At 37.1% G+C, this 25,130-nt stretch overlaps 1 long non-coding RNA gene across 1 annotated transcript; it reads left to right on the top strand.

The window, feature by feature from the left end:
- The first annotated feature begins 1,966 nt into the window (after positions 1 to 1,966).
- Positions 1,967 to 21,740, top strand: LOC130151908 (uncharacterized). The gene is made up of 4 exons (XR_008822793.1): positions 1,967 to 2,203; positions 3,338 to 3,471; positions 5,032 to 5,170; positions 21,666 to 21,740. It is a non-coding gene; the product is annotated as an uncharacterized LOC130151908 (long non-coding RNA).
- The last annotated feature ends 3,390 nt before the right edge of the window (positions 21,741 to 25,130 follow it).

A 25,130-nucleotide genomic window follows, 5' to 3' on the forward strand; every position in this document is an offset into this window, starting at 1 on the left:
GCCTAGGCACAGACCCTCACTGCTGCTACATCTTCTCACAGTTTCTGGTCTAATGCTACGTTCACCTTCCAAACCATGCAAGGCCATTGTCCTTTATGTATATCTGCTGAAGACTCACTTTTACAGAGTTTTTTTATCAGTGACTGATTAATATAAAGATGCACAAACGTTATATCATATGGGGCAATTTCTCCAAATTTTTTTTTTTTTGGTTCATATACTTTTGCAACAGAGGTAACACTTATCTAACTATAGGTTCTACTAGCAGCACCAAATACATAACTATTGAGAGTGGAAACCATTTTTTTTTTTCAAATAAGTGCAAGGAATTTCTTCTTGATTTCTGGTATTAAATATTCCAGGAAGAGAAAGAGTTTTGCACAGACCATTCTATGTGTTGCATATATCTCCAGAAGTTTATGGATAAATACAATTACTCAGACAACTATGGAACTTTCACAGCGGACTGATTAGAGACAGGTAATATGACTGAGCTCAAGACACTGCACACAGAAGTCTGCTGCAAGAGAAGGCAGTTATCTTCTGCTTTATCTCCACTGAAAGGGAAAGACATACAACAGTCATAGAATAATTTAGGTTGGAAGGGATCTCTGGAGATCCTCTAGTCCAGTCCCCCACTGAAAATGGGTCTAATCAGATCAGGTTGCTCAGTGTTTTGGCCAGTAGAGTCTTGACCACCTCTAAGGAGCACCTTCCACAATGACTCTGGGCAACTTTTTTGAGTATTTGATGAACTGCATGATCAATTATTTTTTCTTATATCCAGTTTGAATTTCCCACATTTCAGTCATATTCAAAAATGAATGCATAAATTGTGAAGTGGACAATTGTATTGAAAGATTTGTTTCCTCATTTAGATGCTATTATACCAGATTTTGTTCTAATTTTTGTAAAAAGACAAGAGTTTTCATATGACCAAGAGATTTGTTGCTTTTGAATATAAACCAAATTTTACATAAAAACTTTTAATCTAAATGTTTAAATCAAAGGTTTTATGCCTAAAATAGACGTTGCACAGGCTTGGCTTCAGTCCATGCTCTAACAATCATGCATTTGCTGACCAAAGAAAAGAAAACTTCTGATTTTTCCTTGTACCATTTAAAAATGCACTATGTCCAAATGAAATAGAAAAAAAACACCCCAGCACCTGGCACCTGGCTGTTAGAATAATCCAGAGTACATTTTGTACTGATATTTCTACTTAAAATAGAAAAAGAATGTAATTTGCCCTGGCTACCTCAGCATATGTTCTGTCAAGCAATTTAAGGGGTCTGCTTCTGACAAGTCAATCAGAGGAAAATCCTTTTATTGTGTTTTGTTTTATTTTATTTTGTTTTGTTTTAAATGAGATGAAATGTAAAGAAACTGCAAAAGTGATAGGCCCCTGAGACAAAAAAGGAGTCTTGCGAAGAAGTAATATCTTTGGAATAGTGTATTTAGTAACTCTGGGCTACACGGAGGCATTTCACCACACTGGTTGAAAAGAAGATTAAAACCTCTTGTGTGCTATACATTTAACTGATGACAAGTACTGCAGGGAAGATGCATGTGTAGAAGACAATAGGACTCTTGTTAGTCACAGCAGATGAGAGCAGAGAAGTGAATCTATGAGATGTGGCCTGCTGGACACTGGAATGGTAAAACATTGTTGCTTATTATCAAGAACAAGAGGGGTTTTTTAAGGTTATGTAATCACTGCTTCAGATTTTAAAATCCCTAATGCATAGCTGTATGTAGTAACTGCATCAATAAAGAGGAACCTGATTGTCTGTCTTCTGGCATAAACATCTAGATTGTGGTGTTTCTGTAATTGTAGAGTTCTGCAGTGGTTTATCTTATTTAATATTAGCATTTTAACTACAGGCATTATGGATCTCTGCCTAAAGCAGCCACCTACTCACGCCAAACTTCGAAACGTGTTGCTTTTGTCTTCTTACAGCCAGATGACATTTATAATTAACAAACACTGTCAATGTCATGTAAAGTATCAAATGCTGGTTGTTACTGCACTGACTAAATCAACTGACAGTAGTTAGTCTCCAAGAAGTGTTGCCCAACTCGCAAGACCTCAGCATCACAGTGATTTTTTTGTTACGCAACAAGAATCAACAGTACCACTTTACTGACGTTCTTTTCTATCTCACCCATCAGACTGGAAATAGCAAAAAGTAGCAGTTACAAGGTACAAATGAATTTTTGGTACTACATTTATACCCTTACCTGCAAGCCATTACTGGACAGTATTGTGTTCAATTTAAAATGGTTTTGATATTCATGGTCATTGTTCAGCAGCAACAAAGATAAGGGAACAAGACCATTTTTGATTGCAAGCTCCTCAGCAAATGAAATGAACTTGTGTGCAGTGAATATATACTTGCTGACAATAAGCTTATTTATTTCCTGTTCTTGAGACTTAAAAACAACTCATGGGTCACCCTTCCCGTGAACTTGCAAGCCACAAGTTGAAAACCATTAACCTACAAGTAGCTCCCTCGCCTTGACTTGTCTTGCCTTCTCCTCCCTTCTTCAGACAACAGCCAAATTAATAGGATCAATAACTTTTTTCTTTCAGTCACCACAAGCTCTTTTGCCTTGAATTTGCTTATAGTTTGGCATATATGAAAACGTCAATTCAGTATTCTTTTTCTTTTAAAGTTATGAAATATTTTCCTTCTTTCTTAGCCTTTTTTTTTTTTTTTAATTTGTAAAAAAGTATAGGGTATTCTGCCTGTGCACTTTTAGATAAAAACCTATCTTGTAATGAAAGCTCCACTTTCAACTGATGATGGTGACTATAAATATGATATCTTAGCCAACTTGTGCTAATGGTCTTAATTCTTTTCTTATTCTCAGCAGTATCTCTGGCATTCATGGTCTACTTAATATCTGACGCCAGTTCCATTAAAAAAGAATCCAATTGCAATGTACAAAATTTAGTTTCAGTCTTTACTGCACAGCATTCTTGATCAAATGTGACCACTATTTCTCATGCATGTTATCAATTTTGAAATAAATTATCTGGGTCTGAAAAACAGTCTGCAGATTGCAAAAGGGGAAGTGTAAAGGCAAGTAGATCCTTCAGCAATAGGGTTTTTTACGATAGTTTCAGTTCCTGCTGATCTCCCTTTTCTACCCATGGGCTAAGTACAGAAATTCTCCTTTAGGGCACAACAGTATTTTTTGTTAGACCACAACAGAAAAACCTGTGATCCTCAATTTTGATTATATGCAAGACAATTAGTAATATTCTCATTGTAGGCATCTGTGTGTGTCATGGTATTTGATGTTTTTGAAAATAATTGTCTTCTCTTTTCAGACTGCACAGATTCTTTTTTAAGAGACAATCTACACAAGCAAGCAGATAAAATATAGAACACTCTCCAAAAGTCAACAATGTATGAAGAAATTGCAAGGCTTGGAGATACACTGTGGGAACTGGAGTAATAAATGGTATGAAAAAATCAGGGTGAAGTAAGAGCAGACAAGCTATATTAGGATACCTATAAGAAGCAAAGAGCAAACACAAGTCTTGAATAGGAAGATGAACAGATGAAAATAATTGGTTGTCTTGGTGTTATGACAACAATGCTATTTCACAAGGACTAGATACCACAGAATAAAGCTTCAGAATGACTAGAAAGAAACATATTCCAGCATTCCTAAGGATAATGTTCGTGATGTGTGCTTGGAATTTAGATGTTAAGATTCATACCACCTTCTGTGATTTTATAAGTAGTCTGATTCTTATATTTGTTACAGTTCTCCAGCTGATGTCCACTAAATAAAAATCAAGACAGAAGTTGTGGATAGATTTAGACCATTCTTATCCAGCCCAGAAGACACAGGACATGCTAGTTCCACTAAAATCCATTGTGAAACTCCTGAATTTCACTGTTTTTTTCCCTGCAGTTACTTTTACATTAATGTATGCCTTTGATACTAGATTTCCATTAAGTGGATATGAAATATTATTTCAGATGTTGTCTAAATATTGCTTGCCATAAAGTGAAGATAAGATGCAGAATTATTTTGTATTTTCAGAACAACTTTTTCTGAATAAACAGTTTTGAGGAGTAAGGTGCATTCTTGAAGATATACTACTTAGTCAAACACTCTGGAATGAAAACTCTTGACTATGATCTCTTTTCTTCACTTTTTTATTTTCAGAATTGGATCTAAGCCTTTCTACAAACTGCTGAATGCCTTCCTTTCCAAACATGCACACACCTAACCTTTTTCATAAGAAAGCAGCCAGCTGCCTGGAATAGAGATTTAGGTGATTCATTGGTTAAATTTGTATGTTAGCATCTTAAATATGGTGCCTTAATATTTGCACAAAAAAAAAAAAAAAAAAGAAAAGAAAAAATTTCTCTTAGTATACTATACACTTATGGAAGCTATGTAGAAACTGCGGTTGCAACCCAGGTTTCAAAATCCTACTTTTGGCATTGATTCTATATACATACCGCAATTTTCTTCTAAGAATTGGGCAATCTGCCTTGCTGAACAACAGACCTTCTGTAAACCATCATTTCTTAAAAAAAAAGAACTGGAATATTTACAGTTCAGAAGCACTTAGTAGACTACAGGCTGTCTGCACTCTACTGTGCAAGGGGGGAGAATAAGAATCTCAGTGGAGCAAACAAACAAAAAAATCAAGGTGGCTGCAAAAAGTGCTGCTTTGAGGCAGCTGTCCTTGAAGACTCTGCTCTCCTACCTCTTCATACTAGCGAGGCTTCTTAGATAGTTTTCTTAATCTGTCTGAGATAACATCTTTCTGCAGCTGTTTCCCACTCTATTCTTCCTTGTGTAGTAGTATAGTCAGAGCAAAATTAAAGACTAGAAACTCTCAGTTGATGGCAAAAGGTAAAGCTGCTGAAACTGTGCAAATGTCTGATTAGAACTTTTCTTTAAATACATGAAACTGCTTCTTGCCTCCACGTTTGATGAAAATAAAATAAAATATTGAGAAGACTGTAGCTTAATACTTCGTACATTTCTTGTTCGCAGTGCTGGATCCCAAATTTTCTAAGAAGCAAAAGAACACAGAAACCAAAATCCTTTGGAAAACTAGCAGGAACTGAATGTCTTCTTGGGTGCTGCTGAATAGTTTTCTCCACTCTTCTAACACTTCTAAACTGACGTATATGTAAGTGTGTCAGACAATTTACCAAGCTGGTTTGTTCAATTCTTTTTCCTTACCCTCCTCTTCTGGATGAAAGCTGTTCCCCTACAGAGTACCAGATGAATATCTTAATGTGTTCTGAAAAATCCTGGTGGGAGAGTCCCCATTTGGCATATGGTGTTTGGCAAAGTCACTTTCTGGCATTTTTCCATCTGAACTATGAGGAAAATTAGATTGACTGTGTGGTACAGATCTCAGCAGGGTAGTGCCTTAAGCAATACTAGAATAAGCAGCACTATTTAGGAATTTCTTGATGTTTAATGTTGTGAGAGGGGAAAAAACTTTAATATTTGAATTATCTTTATCAACAAATGTCTTTAAAAAGGGCATACTTAATCTGAAGTTTTCTGCTGAGTTTTTGTATTATGATAATGACAATTTAGACAGTGTGTTCAAACAAGCTAATATATTCTAATAAGCAGAACACGTAGGACCTACCACAGTAGTTAAAAGTCTGAATGGAAAATCAGATTATCACAGTTTCCAAGTGGTCTGTGGTGGTGTTTGTAATTGGTCATTTTCTGGGGAGAATCAAGTAGAAGCATAAACTTGAGATCTTACCCTAGGAAACCAGCTAATTTTCTTATTAATCCACATGGCAAAATGTTCATTTTGACTTTTCTACTGCTAATTCAAATGGCATTTTTTTTTACTTTCATCTATCCATTCATATGTTTTACACAGAGACATCCTCATCTTACTAGAGCTCCCTCTTTCTCTTTAAAAAATATTTCATTATGCAGTTTATCTTCTATTTTCATTGGACTTATAGTTGGGTTCAGAAATCTGTCTACAATTTACAGATTAAAAAGACTAGCACATCTTTAGTGGATTTGATCAGAATTATTTCTCTACAGCGCAGACACTTCTCTATTTGCAAATATGCCTAAATGCCGAAAATTTTATATGTAAAGAAATACTGAAAAGTGAGCAGAAAACTTTAACGCAAAGCTGATTTGTTTTTCTTTAATACATTTTTGGCTTTCATATTAAAAATAGACAGACCAAATGATTTTATCTCTTCTTAAGAGATGACTACATTTGTTTCTGAACATTCTAGTAAGGAAAGCAAACTAGACTTACAATTAGAAAAACAACTAGTTGTTTTTATATAAATAATTTCTGTAGTACCATATCTCAAAATGAGAAACTTAGGAAACTGATTTTGAAGTTCTGAGCACATTTCATTTTCACTTTTAGAATCATCAGTGTGGCATGTAGTTTATTACTTCTGTCTGATGAACTTTTAATTTGGAAATGGGTATATAACATAGAAAGTTTACAGATGATGAAAGTGTAGAAATAGGTAAATTGATAATTATTGAAGGTGAGAACGAATATAAATTTCATTCTAAAATTAATGGAAAACTGGGGGGAAATGCAGAAAATGTAAACAGGTTATTATGGATCACCTTAATTCCGACTTTCATGTTTTCTACACTCTGCAGAGATGCCCTGTCATATTTTGTGGTGACATTTCCTTGATTTTTGAAGTGCCTATCATGGTTTTGCTTTACACATTCTATATTAGTGACTTGCTATGATGCACCTTTAATGACTCATTTCACCATTTTGACCTTTTTGGCTTTTTAGATAATTACTATGTCTTGAAAGTTATCTTTAGTATGATTTTGGCTTTTTAAACCCTACTGGAGAAAATAATTCTTCTTTATAATTACACTTGATCTTTTAACTCACATTAATAAGTGATCTATCATCCTAGGGTATCTGATAACATACCATTTGGATGCATAATTTGTTTAGCTGTTGTTTTCAGGATTGTTTGGAGAGTTATGTTAAAAAACAAAAAGTCAAACTTTTCTCCAACAAAGGAATATATTTAATCTTCTTCACTGTGACAGATTAAAATTAAAGTGTCAGTTCCTAACTGATATAGGTTGGAATTAATGTTGAGAACATTATAAGAAATTAAAACCCTTTTACTTCAAACTTGGGTGGATGGTAAAGGAAGAACTTTAGGTTAACTCTTAGAATTAGCATGTAGAAATATAGTTGTTAATAAGACAACAAGAAAAGAAATCTTTGTAGCAAGGAATGATGATTTTACAGTAAGAGTTCAGGGTGGGCTGGAAAATAAACCTTGTGTGCAGAGACTCCTTAAAATAAATGTATTAGTTATTTATATATAATCATGGAACTTAGGGAACAGAACAGAATACATTGTAATGGAACAGGGCAGGAGACAAGATAATAAAAGATAATAGAGGGGGACTCTTCCAGAGCTGCCACAGGGAAAGCCAAATAAGAACCACAGGTGAAATGGAGCTGGCATGGTAAAATGCAGAACTTCTGAAGGCCTTCAATTATCCATCACTGCAAATGTCTCCATAGCTGTTAGTGTAAGACCTAACATTAAAAATGATGGATGAGACAGATACAGTACAATGTCATTAAAATTTGGCCTGTTATCAGTGTTTCTACCAAAAGAATCAAAGGGGGGAAAAACCCCAAACAAAACAAACAAACAAACCACCCCAAACCACAATCTATTTATGCAGCAACACAAAACAGAAGACTTTTTATAAAATGAGCTACCTATCAACACTTGCAAAACCACCTCTGTAACTGTGAACGTCCCTGCAATACTCTTCCTGACAGTAATCTTAACAAAAAGTCCAAAATAGGAGCAGAAATTATTAAGCAGGTAGTGTGCTGGAGCCAGAATTTAGTATACTTCATATGATTCTCTCATTTTTTTCTTGCACTCACTTCCTCATTACTTACCCTTAAGCATCAAGCATTTTGAACAAGGTATTTTGTCTGTCCCATTTCTCTGCACTCTCTAATACAGCAGGATCCTTGCCTGTGATTGTTATTGTAATAGTTATGCATGAATACCAGTGATCTTAACTGGCGTTTGCCTTGCTTAGGATTAGGTATGGTATAAATGGCATTTCCATGATCTATTTTGAGAACCTGATATACTGGTTTTTATTCTGCTCCTTCTAATCTACATGCACTTCCCCTTTTATTCAGGCTGTTTTTTCATAATTCCCAAGAACAGTGGCAACAGGAGGGAAACAAAGACGTGTTGCAGTCTATTCTAAAGGCAGGAAGCAAAGTGTCTTTTGCAAGCCTTTACAAGTAATGCCTACAGTGCAAATAATGAGTAAGAATTGTTTAATGAGAAATGTCTGGTTATGACAAATCAGAACCAGATACACAGCTTGCGAAAGACAGACTGCACATCTTAATAGCAAAAGTTTTCATGCTTTGTACACTCTCAAGTTAGATTTTACATGAAATTAAATTAAAGTTCTTTTATGTTTAAATGTTTTCCAGCTGAGGGAACTAGTGCTTCGTGAAGGTTCATGATTTTCTCAACTTTTGGATGGTGGGCTGTCTCCAGTGTTTTGATTTTTGTTTGGTTGGGTTTGTGTTGAGGTTTTTTTGTAGGAGAAAGAGGATTACAAAGCAAAAGCATGGGGTGTATGAAGCAATGACACACATGCAAGCTTCTTTTCATCTTAGTCATATGAAAAAAGTGAAATTCACAAACTAGAATGATCATGTCCTAGAGTCCCTAATAATTAAAACAATGCAATTGTTGTTTAAGACCTGGTGGTGGCAGTTGCACATAATTTCCCTTGCAGATCATCTCAACCATAAACTGTTAACACAGAGGCAGGTAAAGAAGAAACTCATTTAGAGTAGGTACTTTCTCTGTATGCCCTATGAGCACAATCAATTTCCAGTGTTCTTAGGTCCTACAGATAACATCTGTTTTTGCAATTCAGTTGAAAATTCATTATTAGAACTATACCCACTGAGAATTCATGGACTCCCACCAATCCTTTTATTCCTTTGGTCTCTAGACTCCATGTCATCCACTGTATCTGATCTTGAGATATACCGAGGTGTCCCCGGTTTTCATTCCTAAACTGGTTAACTTTCTAAATTAAAACTCTACTTTAAACAGTAATCCGTCACAACAGACACTCATCAAAACACAGCAGCCATTTCCATTTGTTGGTTAGATGTGTTTCTTTCTATGTATACCCTGTCCGGAAAAACCATGAAGTTACATCTATGTTGGTATAGCAGTAATTAGCTGGAAGTGTAATATATATTCTCTTGAGTTAAACATTTCCAACTATCTGACTATTTCAGCTCTGTTCAAGAGTTTTTAAAATATTGAGAGGTTTTCTGAGTAACTGGTATAAACCATCAACAATATTTCAATAGTGAGAATTATGGAATAAAATGGTACTTTGTACTGCTACTTTAGGAGTCTAAATGGGATGAACTGGGCAACAGTCTATCTTTTAATCTGATTTTGGAGGCCATGAAAAGACTCGGTTTTAGCATTTAGTTAGCAAGGAAATGTAGGAAGCAATAGCAATAATTAGTGCCTTTCCAATGTGGTGTTACGGAAAACGGTTGTTACTGAATTATTCTAGTTGAAAGACTCCTCCCAGGACAGCTTTCCACCATCTGGACAGGGGCTTTTCATAATGTGAATAACTGCATGCATTTTCCTGTCTAAAAATAGTTGTAATCTTAAACACAAAGGTGTAAGAGAATCTTAACCAGAATGTGAAGCTACCAGTTCTAGAACACAAATAAAGAACTTTCTAAAGCTAAATTTTAATCATTCATTTTGGGGTACAATGAATATTCTATGTTTTAGAGTCCTTAAATCAAGAGTGAATGTCTTTCTAAATAATGATATTAAAACATGATCTAATTATATCACATCATTTGAAATTTCACCTTTTTTCCACACAAACCTAAATTTGTCTAAACTTGAAAGTATAGATCCCCACTCAGCAATCCATAATTTGTTTTCTGTGTCACTTTTTTCTTTTTCAACAATTTGATAGTTAACTGAAAGAGGTGTTTTCAGTGTCACTTTCTGCAGAAAATTGTAAAGTATCAGAAAAAAACCACAACAGTTCCCTGACCATCTGCTTCCTTGAAATCACTGTGTATAATAAATACATAAAACCATTGCTACTTAGAAAATGAGAATCAGGTTGCTCTTTGTCTGAGAAAATCATAAGAAAATACTTCTGCAAGAAAAACTGGATGTGCATCTAAGATATTTTCCTTAGCAAATATTTGGTGGTGGCTCTTCATGTATCTAAAAATTATCATTTGGGAGATGAAGCTTACTAAACTGCCACTGGATATAACAGAATCATTTGTAACAGATAGAGTCAAACAGATAATCTAAGAAACTACAATTTGTACTTCACTAATATTTTCTACTTGCTACTGATTCCTTCGTTATGTAACTCTTCCTTAAAAGTGCCCTTCCCCATGCCTGATGAAAACTGAAAACTGGAGCCATTCCTGGCTCCACTCTCACTCACCACTTTCATGGCAAGCACATACATGGCCAAGATTCCATCAGCTGTCCTACAGCCCAGCAAGGCAGCTGGGCCATGTGGATGCTGGGCAGCGGACAGTTGCCTAGTCTGCTCGCTTGGTTTCCTTGGAAATTCTTGCTGTTGGAAGCTTTCCTTCCATTGAAACAATCTTTGCCTGATGAGAGGCTTTTCTGTTGAAAGTATTTGATTGATGTAGTAGTTAATGCCTGAAACAGCTTCCCATTGTCACTGCGAGACTGACTTTCCCTCCCCAAAAGTCACATCTGCTGAAACTGTGCTGTGCAAGATGGCAAGAAAATTCCTTTCAGCCCTTCTCCATAAGCAGATGTGCTTTTAATCAGAGGAGTCTCAGTACAGCTTTGCTAATTTCTTTCAAACTATAGCTCTCCTGAAGCCATTTTTATTTGTTTAAAATCTGGCTTCCTCTTCCTGTTAGTCCTTTGTCTGTAAAATTCATGTTCACTGCCTACCACTGAAAATTCTAGGTAGATGTCCCTGTCCCTCCCTGCCAGTTTCTTCTTTCTCCTCCTATTTAGTCATTATTAGTTTGGCAGCACATCTGTGTACAAAAGCCATTCATCCAGGACTTAGCGTGTCCTTTCTTGAGAAAAGCCAGAGCAAAAGATGTATAAGAACTTGTTCTGAGAAGAGAGGACAGGGGACAGAGTATAAATATCTGTGGGGGGAAAAGCCTTGTTTGGTCAAAATGTAGCTCCCATGGTGGAGCTGTGAACAGAAATTTGAAAGGCTTTGAAGATGATGACTTCTGCAAATTAGTTTCCCTGGGGTAAATCCCAGGCCAACCACAGTTCAGAAGAGAAACCAAAGTCAGAAATTGGAAGAAGGCTGGACTTCACAGGTTCCATTCTCTGTTGGTTTTTCAGCACCTGTGACTGAGGAATGAATTCAGGAAAGGCTAAAGTATATTCAATGGACTATACATTATCTGATTGTCACAGTGGAAATTATCTGGGATTTGGAGAATTTGTTGAACTTAAGTTACTGAAAAAAAGCCCAAAGGCAGGTATCTGATGCAGGCAGCTGCTTGAAGAACATCAATGTGTGTTCAAAGACTACCAACTCTTCTGATTTTCCATTTTTTCTCTCCCCACAAACAGTTAAAACACTGGTTTTGTTGTTGTTTCTTTATTTCACTGTAAATACTTAACATTGCCACCCACTAAATACAAATAGTGTTTGAGATGATCACCACTTCCCCTTGGATTTTAATCACATGCCAAAGCCATTTGAGCCTCATATTCTTCTGTCAAGACAATTTGTACTGCTGTGTGCTGGATGAAAATATAATGAAAGATCTGTAGCTTTCATACTTTACACTGCAAAAAGTAGGGGAGGCTCTTGCTTTTTTTCAAAGTTTAAAATAACACAAATTTATGCAGCTTTTTTTCTGATTAAAATAATAGACCCATGTACAACTCAAGTTGTTGATGAGGGAGATAAATTGTTATCAAGATAGAAATCTCTTTATTTTACTGACTGCATTAGTGGAATTGTTCCCTTGATTGTTTTTCCACACAACAAGAATGTTTGTTCATTATACATCTATTATGAAGAGAAAATTCCTCCAACATAATGTTACCCTGTTTTACTTTTTTTGCTGTCTTTGTGACAGGCAAACATAATTTCTCTTCTTTTTTGTTTGCTGAATGTGACAGGACAGGCATTTAGACAAACTCATACATCAAGCAAAGGGCTGGATTCAAGCTTTTCCAAGTTTGAACCTCATACTTTTGAAGAGGAGTGTGAACAGTACTTTGATCAGCTTACAGCATGAACCAGTTTTTGATACCCAGATTGCTGCAGTCTGAAAAGTGCAGAACCCAAGTTCACACTAGTTGCTGAAGTCATGGCGATGTCATTCTGCTTTTCCCTACTACAATTGTCCTTCCTCAGGAAAAACGGGGAAGGAACAGGAGCTGAAATCACCTTACTCACTGTAATTTTATTTGCATGATTTCATCTGACAGCCCCAGATGTGTTCTTGCACTTAGTATTAGCAGGCACTGTGAAGAAGTATCGATACCAACAGCCCATCTAAGAGTTAAGTATAAAATGGGAAGAGTGGAACTTAGTTGCCAAAACATAGGCATAATTTTAGACGCCAATTTAGATCCTCTCGGTCTCTGGGTACTGACTGGAAAGAGCATGAGACTCTCATAAGTACTATAAAGAATCTCAAAAGCCAGCAGACATGTACTTGGGCACCAAAATCTTGCCGTTAGAAGCCAGTGAGGAAGTATGAGAAGAGCATGATGCAGCATTTACCAGAATGGTGGGAACTGATGACTGATTTGAAGCGTGACCTTTGCATGAATTATCTCAGTGGATATACATCGGTCACACAGGTTCAGGCTGGGCAATGGCATCCAGATAGGAGATAAAAAGGGTTTGTGTGAAAGCATGTGCTTTTGGAATAAATGAAACAAAAATCTTATGAATGGTATGAAGACATAGGATCCTGTGGATAAATCTGAGAAAAGTGAAGTACTCTTCAAGGTGTGGTGTGATGGTGCTGTAATGAGGTGACGTTCACAGTGATCAAGCTGGGTGGTTTGGAGAAGGAAAATAGAAAGCTCTAAGCTGATGGCAGGGCATCCCATATGAGATCTCAGGCAGTAAGACAGAAAGAGACAAACCTGAAGGAAAGAAAAGGAAGGAGATTCACAGAATCATCAGAGTGACTTCATCATAAAGATGATAGATGAATTTGTGCTTATGGCAGAGATTACCGAAGATAACCTAGAAAGGAAAAAGATCACAGAACCTTGCCACAGAACTACAGAAACACTTTAAAGGGTATGGGAATCACCTGGAGGAGAAGCTGATGGATCTTTTAGAGCTAGAGGACAGCCAGGATAAAGTGGAATTACAAAAGACAAAAGAGAACTAGATTAAAGAGAACACTTGGTTCAAAACCAAAACCAGACAGGTCAAGAAGATAGAAGGCAGTGTGTTCGATCTGACATTTGGCTGAAATGAGTTTATCAATAAAATTAATCTGCCAGGCGTGCAAAGGACAGAATCTAGATTGAAGATGGAAAGCAAAATTCACCTTTAGAAATGTTTAGACATTTAACTATCTAAATATAAGCCAATTTTTGAGATTTTTCTTTGAATCAGTAAAAAGGTAGAGCCAGTTGCAGAAAGCAGTTTGATTTCATTATCTTATACAAGTGTTTTAAGAATGAATCCCCCTCCTATTGATTAAATAGATGACTATCTGAGGCTTAGATAATTGTCAGCTATGTCTCCGATATGTGATATTAAGGAAAAACTGAAATGGGAGGTGCTCCAGACAAGTGAAAACAGTAGTTTTATTGTGTTTTCACAAAGAAACCCCCAAACCACATGTTGCAGTCACAAGCAGAATGAGATGTCCTTCAGAAAGTACATTCTGCAAAAAGACTTGTTTCTGTTAGAGTAAGACTTTTGTGGACCTGGAGGACAACTTTGTGTTCAGTATGTGCTACTGTGACAGTGAACAGTATCTGAGAGTCTTATTTGTTTTGGAGAAACAAATCCTATCTGGTGAAGCTCAGTTTCCTACAGTTTGCATTGCTTATATTCTTACTGAAACAAAAATACATTATGACAGTCTTGCAATATTTTTCCATATAGCTGCAAGTTTAGGCTGGCATGAATATCCTAGAGGGAGAATAAAAGTTTGATCTGACACTAGATGCAGACTAAAAAGATGCTCAAAGTGTGTTCAATGTCAGCTTATTTTGTTTGGGTTTGGGTTTTTTTGTTGTTGTTTTTGTATGTGGGTTTTTTTGGTTTGGTTTTGGTTTTCCGTGGTCATTTCAAAGAGTGCTTGTCCAACTAGCTGGAGTTGTGAACATAAAATAAACTTTTTCACAATGCATACAGAAGTATATATTTGCTTCTAGTACCTTTTACATCCTTTGACTTGACTGAGTGCTAGTCTTGCATGAACCAATACATTTCTACAATTGATAGATAACTCAGTTCCTCCAGACTCTGGAATTCTCTAGGCATCCTCTCAGGTATAGCTTGCATTTAATTTAAGCAACCTGCCACTCCTTATCTAGAAGCAGTGCAATCAACATCCTATTTAATAGACTCATTTAACTCAGAAAATCTCCCTTTCTACTTCTTGGTTGTTTTTTTTCTTTTTTTTTTTTTTTTTTTTTTCATCAAGGAAGTCATCCTTGACAAAAATAAAAAGGAAAGAACAGACTGCACTTGCAAAGTGTGAATCGCACTCTTTCAATGATTAGTTTGATCACTCATTTAACAAAACCAATATGGCTAGTATTGTCCTAAGTCTGGAGGTGACCTTTACAACACTTTAAATAATACAGAAATGATTTATGGTGATGCGTCCCATGCTATTACACTTTGACATGTATAAATGATGTGCTGAAATTCTATAATGCATCAATTTGCCCATCTTATCTGTAGATATTGTACTTTTACAGAATAGGGGACCACATTTATATACTTCCCTAATGTGAAAATTATTTAGAAATCAGCTTAATTAAAAGTAGCATACACATTAAATAAATAAATTATTTATGTAATAAATTAAACAAATTAAAAATAACATGAATATGTATAAATAAACTGTTTTACATCTGATTGGAAGCTATTATTTCAGTTAGGTATTTCATTGTGATGGAATTTTAATGATTATATTAAAATGTTGGATCTTAAGTTACTTACAGGTGTTTATAAATAGCATAAACAAAAGTATATTTATTATAACCATGACATGAGCATTCGGTTTGGAATGCTTTTTACCTCGTCTTTGTTTTCAAAGTGAACTAACACTCTTTTTGCTCTTTCCTTTCTTGCCTTCTTCCCTCCATTCCCCATTTTCTGAACTACAAAATGCAACATCTGCTGCAGAATCACAGAACTGCAGAATGGTTGTGGTTGGAAAGGACCTATGAAGGTCATCTTTTCCACTCTCCCTGCTCAAGCAGGACCACATAAAGCTGGTTGTCCAGGACTGTGTCTAGATTGTTCTTGAAAATCCCCAGGGGTGAAGACTCCATAACCTCCCTGGTCAAACGTGCCAGTGCTCAGTCAGTCTCGTAACAAAAAAATGTTTCCTGATGTTTCAATTTGTGCCAGTTGCCTCTTGACCTGTCACTGGCCACTGTATGAGTGCTTGTTCCTGAATTTATATTGCTATTAGTCAACTTGTGTGACTTTATATTGCCATTAGTCATCTTGTGTTATGAACAACCTTTACCTTATTTTGTGTAACTTAATTTATATGTATGATATCTCTATGAAGTGTTTCAGTAGCTGATTCAGTGATGTGAATTAAAATCTGGTGATATTTGGAAGAATTTTCTGGCCAGACTTCCATGAATTCAAAGCTTGATTTTCATCTCTATGCTGAAATTAATTTACAACAGTGTACAGTACTATTACAACTTAACCTCTATTTCAATGTATATGGTGTAACTGTTATGTATTATACCCTGCTTAAATCTCTCTGATTTACATGTCGTTCAACTTTTTTTACTAGTGTATATCTGTACTATCCTGACTGTGTTGCTGCTGCATAATGTCATGGCACTTGTCAAATTATTCATTGAGAGTGACACTCCTGCAATTTTCTACAGCTACAGCTCATGAAATGTTTCCCTCCACTACTCCTGGCAGTTGCTTTTATCACTTGTTTCAGGAAATCACCACAGCCTAGGAACTTCCTTTAGCATTTGTATAATGCCATGCTGATCTTACAGCAGAAATTGCAGTTTCCAGAAAGGCCTATGAGTGAAAGACATCATTAGTTATCTGGGATAAGCATCATATACTGCCACCTCTTGGCTGACTGATCTGTAACAGGTCTCCAGGTCCTCCCACAATAGCCCTGGCATTATGTTCCCCTCTGGTGTTTGCCCTTGACCCAGATGCTCTCAACAAGCATTTCTCAGATGTTATAGCTCTGGGCGGTTAAAAGCAACTTACCATACAGCTCTTCCTACCCTTCCTCCCCACAGAGACCCCTCCACAGCCTCTAACAGTTATCCCATTAGCTCCTGTGCTTTCTGTCATGCCATAGCCCCATGACTGTGCGCAAACTTCACCTTCTTGTTTACTGCCTCGGCTATGCACATTGGCATTTAGCCACCTGAGGAAAGCCTTTCAATGCCCTCTCTCCTCGGTAAGAATGTGAAAGCCCCCAGTGGCTTTCTTCTCAGCATACACATCACCTCCCTCTCGTACCTTTGCACTTTGCTGCCCATGAATCAGTGAAATTTGTTTAAAGCTCCCTTTCACCACGTTAGGAAGCCTCATCAAAACCATATTGTTTCTTTTAGTCAGATGGGTCACATCTCATTCCCAGAGTCCTTGATCCTCAGATGAAAAACCATGATGAAAGAAGCTGTTGCTTGCACTACCATTTGTAAAGCCAGACATTGATTTAACAGGAGCATTTCCTGGGTGTTTCCTATTCCAGCTGGAAGAACTGAAGAGAGCCTTACCCACAGTCTTAACCTCTTCACTTTTGTTCCTAGAGCTTTATGGTTACTCTTTGATATGCTCAACGTTTTACCTTGACATGGTACCCGTATTTGTCCATAGCAGGGCTAATAGCCAGAGGATCACATGATCCATGCCAGTCTCTGTGCTACGTCAAACAATTAGCATCTGAGATAATAGGAAAGATCTTGGGAAAAATAGGTCTATCAACAGAGGAATCCTTTGGTTCCATGTGGGCAGGAGTTGATTACCACTAACAATTATCACTTCCTCTTGATAGCTCTGTTCTCAATATGAGGATGTGAGATGTACAGCCCAAAACCTCCTTGGGAACTGGTTCCTCCACCTCTGTTGACAGGCCCTGGACCTATATTCTAGGGGAAGAGCTGTTAATTTAGATGGAACCTTTGTCCTGTGTCCAGAAGTGACAAGCTTTCAAGCTTCTAACCTCTCTTCACTCTTGGGAGTTTATGCTGTCTTCTTGTTCCTGTGTTGCCTTGGCGATACCAGCTCTCTCATCCTCAAAGAGTTTAAAGGTCTTGCTGTTGCAGGGTCTCTTTTGATAATTTTCCCTGATGCAGAGAAGCTTGCTTAATGCTGCTTGCAACTCCTGCACCTGACACCAAATTGGCTGTTGGAGCTCACCTTCTCACATGGGCACAGGCAGCCACATCACCAGAGAGCATGGGGGACATGCATCCAAGGAGGGTGCCGCTTCATTTGGATTTTACAACTGTGGGGATCTGCTAGTGAGCAGATATCTGTCTGATTGAGTAGCTGGACCTAGAACTAGAGCCAGTTGGCCCCTACTCGTTCTCATGGAACGCGTCTCCTCTAAGGTAATTCCATTTGACTTGAACACTTGAAGGGTAAGAAGGTAATCAGATCATGTGTGTGATGAACATGATTGGTTTCTGTGATGAAACTACTAAGTGGATAAGGAATGTTTGGTGGATATAATGTACCTTCACTTTAGTAAGGCTTTTAATGCTGGTTTAATGCTGTCTTTTAATGCTGTTGATACATCCTTTCTGGAGGCTAAAGGAAATATGGGCTGGAAGAATGAACTTATAAGTAGATTGAAAATTGCCTGGACTGTCAGGCTGAAGGCTATAAACCAGAGCTCCTATTTGTCAACATTTTCATCAAGAACCGGGATGGTGACCCACAGGGCACAACTAGCAAATTTGCAGATAATTAGGTATAGTGACTTCAAACTAAGGGACCGTGAGAAACTCATAGGCCGGTCAACAGAAACTCTGTGAAGCTATACAGAAAGGCCCTGCGTGGATGTTAGCAGTTAGGCAAAGCTCTGTCTGACCTGAACCAATGCTGCGCAAAATCCCACTGCAGCATACCACTGATCTAGACAACCAGCACTTCTGCAAAACTGTAGGGTCTTCCCCACTTGCTGTCATGAAAAACTCATGCCATGATAGGCATTCTAAGTCCTGGCATGGGACCTTTAAACAGGCTTGGCATGTTATCTGTTTGTCTGAGAAAATAGATGTTGTCCCTGTGTTAAAAAGGTGCCCTGAAAATATTAATTTATTTTTTGGGTTATACTTAATTAATAGACTGCTGTGTTTTTTCATCACTTTTCCAAACACCCTGATATGCAGCAGTTAAGAGAGTAGGCACTGTTAAGCAAAAGAACTTCTTATTCAGCTGTATGTGTTAATTAATAATCTTTGATGAATAGGGGTCCAATAATGCCTAAATTTTCAATTGCTTCTCCATTAATGATAGTATATTCAGTAAAGCATGCAATAATTATGAGTGGTTTAGAGTATTAAACTTTTAAAATAGACAGGCCTATTCTTCTTATGTTGTTCCAGTAATTTTTCAGCTGTTGTAGTTTTCCTAGGTTATTGTAGTTTACTGTAAAGCATGTATGATGTATTGACATGCAAAGTAAAATGCACTGCATAATAAAATGCAAAAACACTCAATAGATTATAATGTTATTAAATCAAGAAAAAAGTAATATAACTAAAAACTTTGAATCTTATATTAATTGCATCTCTTTAAAAACATCCATACTTGAAAGTTAGCCCATAGCTAACTTTCATCCTCATAAAATCTGGACCTTTAAAACAATATCAGAGACAGCACAATGCAAGCTAGAAGAGATCTGAGGTAGAAGCTAAGTGTATGGAAATTAACCTGGGCAGTTTATAAAGACTGAAAGAGTAAATTTCACTTTATGTGTCTGCTCACTCATATAATCCACAGTGTTGCTGAATCACAGTTTTCTCAGTTTTAAAACATTATGATTATTTTTTAAACAGAGAATCTAGAGGCAGTAGACTTAGAGATACCATATATATTGCCAGGAGAAATTTGCACAGAACAGCATAGCTGGATATCTTTGCAGGAATTTTTAAAAATTTTGTTATGAACAGTTTTCATGTCTTTTAGCAGAAAGTATGTCCCAGTTCTTAAAGTTGTGCATTTTCTATGACTCACAAAATTTAGAATCAGAAAGTCATAGAATCATAGAGTCATTTAGGTTGGAAGAGACCTCTAAAATCATCAAGTCCAACTGTTAACCCAGCACTGCCAAATTCATCACTAAACCATATTGCTAAGCACTGCATCTACACAGTTTTTAAACACATGGTGATTACACCACCTCCCTGGGCAGCCTGTTCCAATGCTTCGCCACCTTTTCAGTGAAGAATTTTTTTCTAATATCCAATCTAAACCTCCCCTGGTGTAACTTAAGGCCATTTTCTATTGTCCTGTGTCTAGTTATTTGGCAGAAGAGACCTACTCCCACCTCACTACAACCTCCTTTCAGGTAGTTGTAGAGAGCAATAAGGCCGCAACCCACCCACCCCCCTCCCCCCCGAGGCTTCTCCAGACTAAACAGCTCCCCCAGCTCCCCTAGCTGCTCCTCATAAGACTTGTGCTCCAGACCTTTCACCGGCTCCAGTTTTGCTGTGAAAAAACCCACTAAACATGACCACCCTCCTCTTTCTTCCTGCCGTCTCCCCATGTGTTTGTTAGCTGAGTACCCTGGTGTTACCTTACGGTGTTGGAATTTACGAATCCATAAGCTGTCATAAGCTGCCTGCCTGTCTGCTTCTTCAATGAGTAGAGGGGTGACAAGACTGCCTGGGATGCCTTCAGCAGGTTCAGAACAGTAGCAACTGCAGGAATACAATGATTAAGATTACAAAGGCCTCCAGCCACCGACTTTTGAAGATGATAACTTTCTCCTTGATGTAAAATTATTTTGAGGCATCATTTGCTTTTTTGTTGTTTTCTTTCTGCTGTAGCTCTTATTGCTGTATGGTATCCTCCCTTTGTGGTGCCTGGTGGTGTGCTCAGGACAAAAGAACCATTGTTAAGTGGGTTTAAGAAAGCATTTCCTCCCACTTTAGCATGGCAGGGACCTGCAAGCATTTTGCCTTTGCCATGTGAGGTATCAGTTGCCTGCTAGGAACATCTAGACATAAATCAATTCATCAGTCCCCTGCTAATATAACTAACACTGATTTGCATGAGAGAGTCTGTGATTAAAGTCTTTGCATAACACAGTTTGAAGAATTGCCTTCTACCTTATCAATTAACTTGTATACCATGTAACTTCTTAATTTTTATACACATAAATTTTGTGGCTTTTATCCACTCTCATATGACAGTTCACAAATAAATCAGTTTCAATATCTTGAAGAAAGAGTTCTGCATTATAATGATGTATTTTTAAAAGGCTTCTTTACAGGTACAATGGAGTTCTTTTCCCCATTAGAGATGCTGCTTTGTATCTGAAATACTGAATTGGTTGTATTATGCCAACTACTACTTCACTTGATGTTGATTCCTGTTCCTCAGAATAAGGGAGCTTTTAAAGGGATGTTGATACAAAAAGAAAGGTCTGCTTCAGAGTCTATTGAATGATTACACAAGAGTCTGTACACACAGCTCTGCTAGTAGAGTCATTTGTTGTAAATGTGGAAGACCATTCATACAAACACTCCAGTACATGTGATAAAATCACTGTAGTTTAAAATTGTATTTAGCAATGGAGATGCTACAGATTGAATAGAGATTCAAGAAGGGTTTTCTTCATTCTAAAGACAACAGCCCCACCCCCTACCCCCGGCACCCCTAGGAAAAACAAAACAAAACAAAACAAAAAACAACAACGAACCAAAAAATGTTGTTACCCTGTGAATAATTTCTGGTTTATCTGTAAAGGAAGAACGTGTTTTGGATAAAATCTGTTTCTGATAATGTCAATAGAAACTAGTTCATCAGCCTTGTGAGGAATAAAATTTCTTACTGCCTTTTCTTCAAGATGATTATACATGCACTGCTGTATCTCCAGTGTTTTCTTCCCCTTTTGTAAGTGAAAGACTTTACAGGACTGAAACACTATAAAAGTCCAATGTGACTTGAAATAGGACCATGGAAAATTTCACTCCAGCTCTATTGTTAACATAATAAGCAACATTTATTAAACATCTTAGTTTCTCTGCACTTCAGTTTATGTCTCATATAATTAAAATCATGAGATTTCTTTTGTTTATAATGCGCTTTGAGATCTCTGGAAAACAATACTTGAGCAAAGAAGAACAATAAATACATCTTTGCCATTTACTGTGTTCTAGGTTGTGCCCCTCCATCAAAGCTAGATCAGCAGCATCCCTTCATCAGTGGTCAATGCATTATTGAATAGTAAAAGTAAGTTCCAGCCTTTCTTTTGCATGTCTTCTGTAGTGTGTCCATCACTATATTTTTTTTTCTTTGAATTGCAAGTACCAGAGGAAAAGCATTGTTGTGGTATACAGAATTGTGACTACTATTTTTGCAGTATACTTTGAAGGTATGCACAAATTAAGACAATTTTAGATGTCAGACCTGGCTGTGAATGTTGATTTATTTCACTGAACTCTATATGACTACAGTAAAGATGTCTACATCTGAGTTATTTTTCTAAATGCCCTTTTCTCAGTGAGGGGAAATAAAAAAAATTAAGGCATGAATCATCTGAGCTGGTTTAGATGTCTCCTTGAGGATGAGAAGAATTGTGCCCTGAAAATAGCCGTTCTTTCCATGGATGGAAGAGGGACTGACTAGTCCTAACATCTGCACTGAATCAGATGAGTCTCCCTCTGTGTCTCCTATGCCTGATGTCAAGGCATTTGAAACAAAGGAAGGAAGCACACAGCATTACTCATCTGTAAAGAGCAATATCCAGAGGAGGCTCAGCAGCACATTGACTGTGGGTCACAGTCCCAATGAATTATTAAGTTACTGTTATGTAGAAAATAGATTATTTTGTTATATAATTCATTTACTCAGCTGTATCCTACATTTGTCTTCAATTATTTCTGTTCTACTATGAAATATTTAAACTACGCTGCCAAAAAGTCACAGTGAAGAATCAAGTAGACCTCACTCTTGGTTTTGGGACATGTACATAGTAGCAGCTACAAGAAAAATTAGAACAGGGAGAAAAAAATTAATATAGAGCTTCTCATTCTTACATGGCTGAAGAGTTCCTCCATTGCTTATTGATCCTGCCTCTTTGAAGGGAAGATGAAGTGAAGAAGCTGCAACTGGAAATGACTCCAGTTGCATCTAGAATCCATCAGAAGTATCAGAAGTTCATCTCCAAAGCATGATGGTTACAGCTGTAGCCTGCCTGTCTATATAGTATTCTCCCTTGGGAGCTAATGCCTATGTAATCTGTAGATTGTGGTGGTTTACAAGTAATTTCCAGATTCAGTTCAAAGAACAAGTTTTGGTATAGACAAGTCTGAAATGGCACTAATCTAGTTACTTCAGATATTACTTGGAGATATCTGCAGCTGCTTCTTTTGCCATGTTTCCACTGAGATGATTGACAGAGTCATCCAAGTTTTACAACCAAACAGAGCACTTGGAATGGCTTGTTTCCATCAACTACCACAGAAGTGGTAGGACAGATTTATTCTGCAAGTTTAATAAGAGTCCTCTTTCCTTATTCACAGTTAACACTGAAGACAACATAAAATTCAGATTTCAAACTTTTCTGTACATGCCACATGTCAAAAATCACACACAACTTGTCCCTCAGCATGTCTATGAAAAAAACATGTGTGGGGACTTACTGGCTCCTGGCTTTCAGCTTCATCTAAAGCAAGGATAGGTAGCTGGTGTTGATAGAAGCCTGTAGAGGGATGAATCTGGGCTAATTAGCATTCATAACATATAGATGTGGGCTGGCTTCAGGGGCAGAGGGTTGGCCAGTGTAGATAGGGTGCAGGTGTGGCTGGTTCTGTTAAGTGGTTGAGAGCCAGTGAAGAGAGAGCAGCTGAGGAAGAGAGAAAGAACACATGCCTGCGATGAGGTGAGGGCAGTAGAGGGACTGTAGGAAGAGTATGCTGGTATGAGGTAGTAAAAGACCTTGTTGCAGCTTGATAGTCTGCAGAGTGCTGTGACAGAAGCTGATATAAAATGACAGGAAATAATTTCTAGGAAATGAAACAAAATAACTTTTCTTCATCAGTTGTTAAAGTCAGAATAAAATTGCAAAAAATATTGACAGAGTAATGGAATTTTGCCTATGATAAAACCCTTTATGGCTTAATTGCAGTGTCAGTTTAATGTAGCTGATATATATATATGTATATACACACACATGGAAATCCATACGTACAGTGCTTGCTGTAATCTGTTGTCACATAGATCATGTGCTGTACAAGGGAGAGCTTAATAATTCTTTCTTCCCTCCTAAGTATATATCAAGCTCTCATTTCCTATTGTCTCTTTTATTTTCTTTCTAAAGGATTAGATTTTTTTTTATTAATAAGCCTGAAATTTGAGTCCTGCCAGTTTTGCTTGTATATCATTGAGTAGATGGATGTCTATATTTTTGTAAGCATATTTATGAAGTGTTGATTTTTGGTGCTCATTTCATTGATTAATGATTTGGTGATCTAAACAAACACACTCCTTGTCTGTAAGAGTAAATTTTCTGAGAGCTTTCCAACACAAAAAGTCACTTACAGAAAACTGTTGCTTATGTTTTTCAAAGCTAAACTGAAATACAGGAAGCTTTCAACACAGTGATTAGGAAAAGAGGTTACTCTGTAAGGGGGTGGGTGGGTGGGAAATATCACAAAAACTGATTATTCCATGCAAAGCATCCTTTAGAAACACAAATAAAATCTGAGTCAGTACCAGTGGAAAGAGATAATTCTAAGCTGAAGATTATGCTGTTATCATATCACTCACTTGGGAGTTCTCTGGTAGAAAACTTTGTGAACAATTACTCACTGATCTATAGAGAGGATATTAAAGTCTTCCAAAAGATGCAGAAAAAGTGTTATTGAGTCTCAAGAGCCTAATATTCAATGAAAAATTAAGGAGCTTCCAATTATCCCCATTTGAATGGAGAAGATTTTTAGGTAACAAAAAGGAAAAACTTCAGAACCATAACTCAGGATGATAGCATTAATAGGGAAATATTTTCTTACTTCTGTAAAGCTAAATTCCCCGCAAAACTAGAGGATGTAATCTAGAAGATAGGGAGTTTGAAGTAAACAGGTGGTTCTGGGAGAAGTAGGTCATACAAAAGATAGTAAACGTATTTAAGATAGTAGTGAATAACAATAGAAACTGAGTATCTGCCAGGAGGAAGGAACTAAGAGTGTTCAGGGAAAACATCCTACCTTGGATGTGTTTTCTCTATGTAGGAATAAACAAACACCCTCCACCCCCCAACCTAAAACAGCAGCATCAAAAAGAAAGAATATAGCACGTCTAGGTAGGTTTTCTTCACAACTCTGTTTGAATTTTATTTTGCTAAGGCCTTTCCATGCCCACACAAGTCAGGCTGCATCCTTCTCCCATTGTGGGTATAGCTGCCACACAGAAACATGCAGCAGCAAGTGAAATTTGACCTTTTGTTCCATGTTCCTCTCAGACCCATGACACGTGGGCATTTGTTCCTAACCAAACTTGAAAACATGTCTCTGACTTAAAAAAAACCCACAAAACAACAGTGAAAAACAACTTCTCCTTGCTTTTTACTTATTAACACCCACCCCCAAAAAGAATACTAGCAAAACCTAATGTTCTAACTAACC

This window comes from Falco biarmicus, chromosome 6, assembly GCF_023638135.1.
Source record: "Falco biarmicus isolate bFalBia1 chromosome 6, bFalBia1.pri, whole genome shotgun sequence".
NCBI lineage: Eukaryota > Metazoa > Chordata > Aves > Falconiformes > Falconidae > Falco > Falco biarmicus.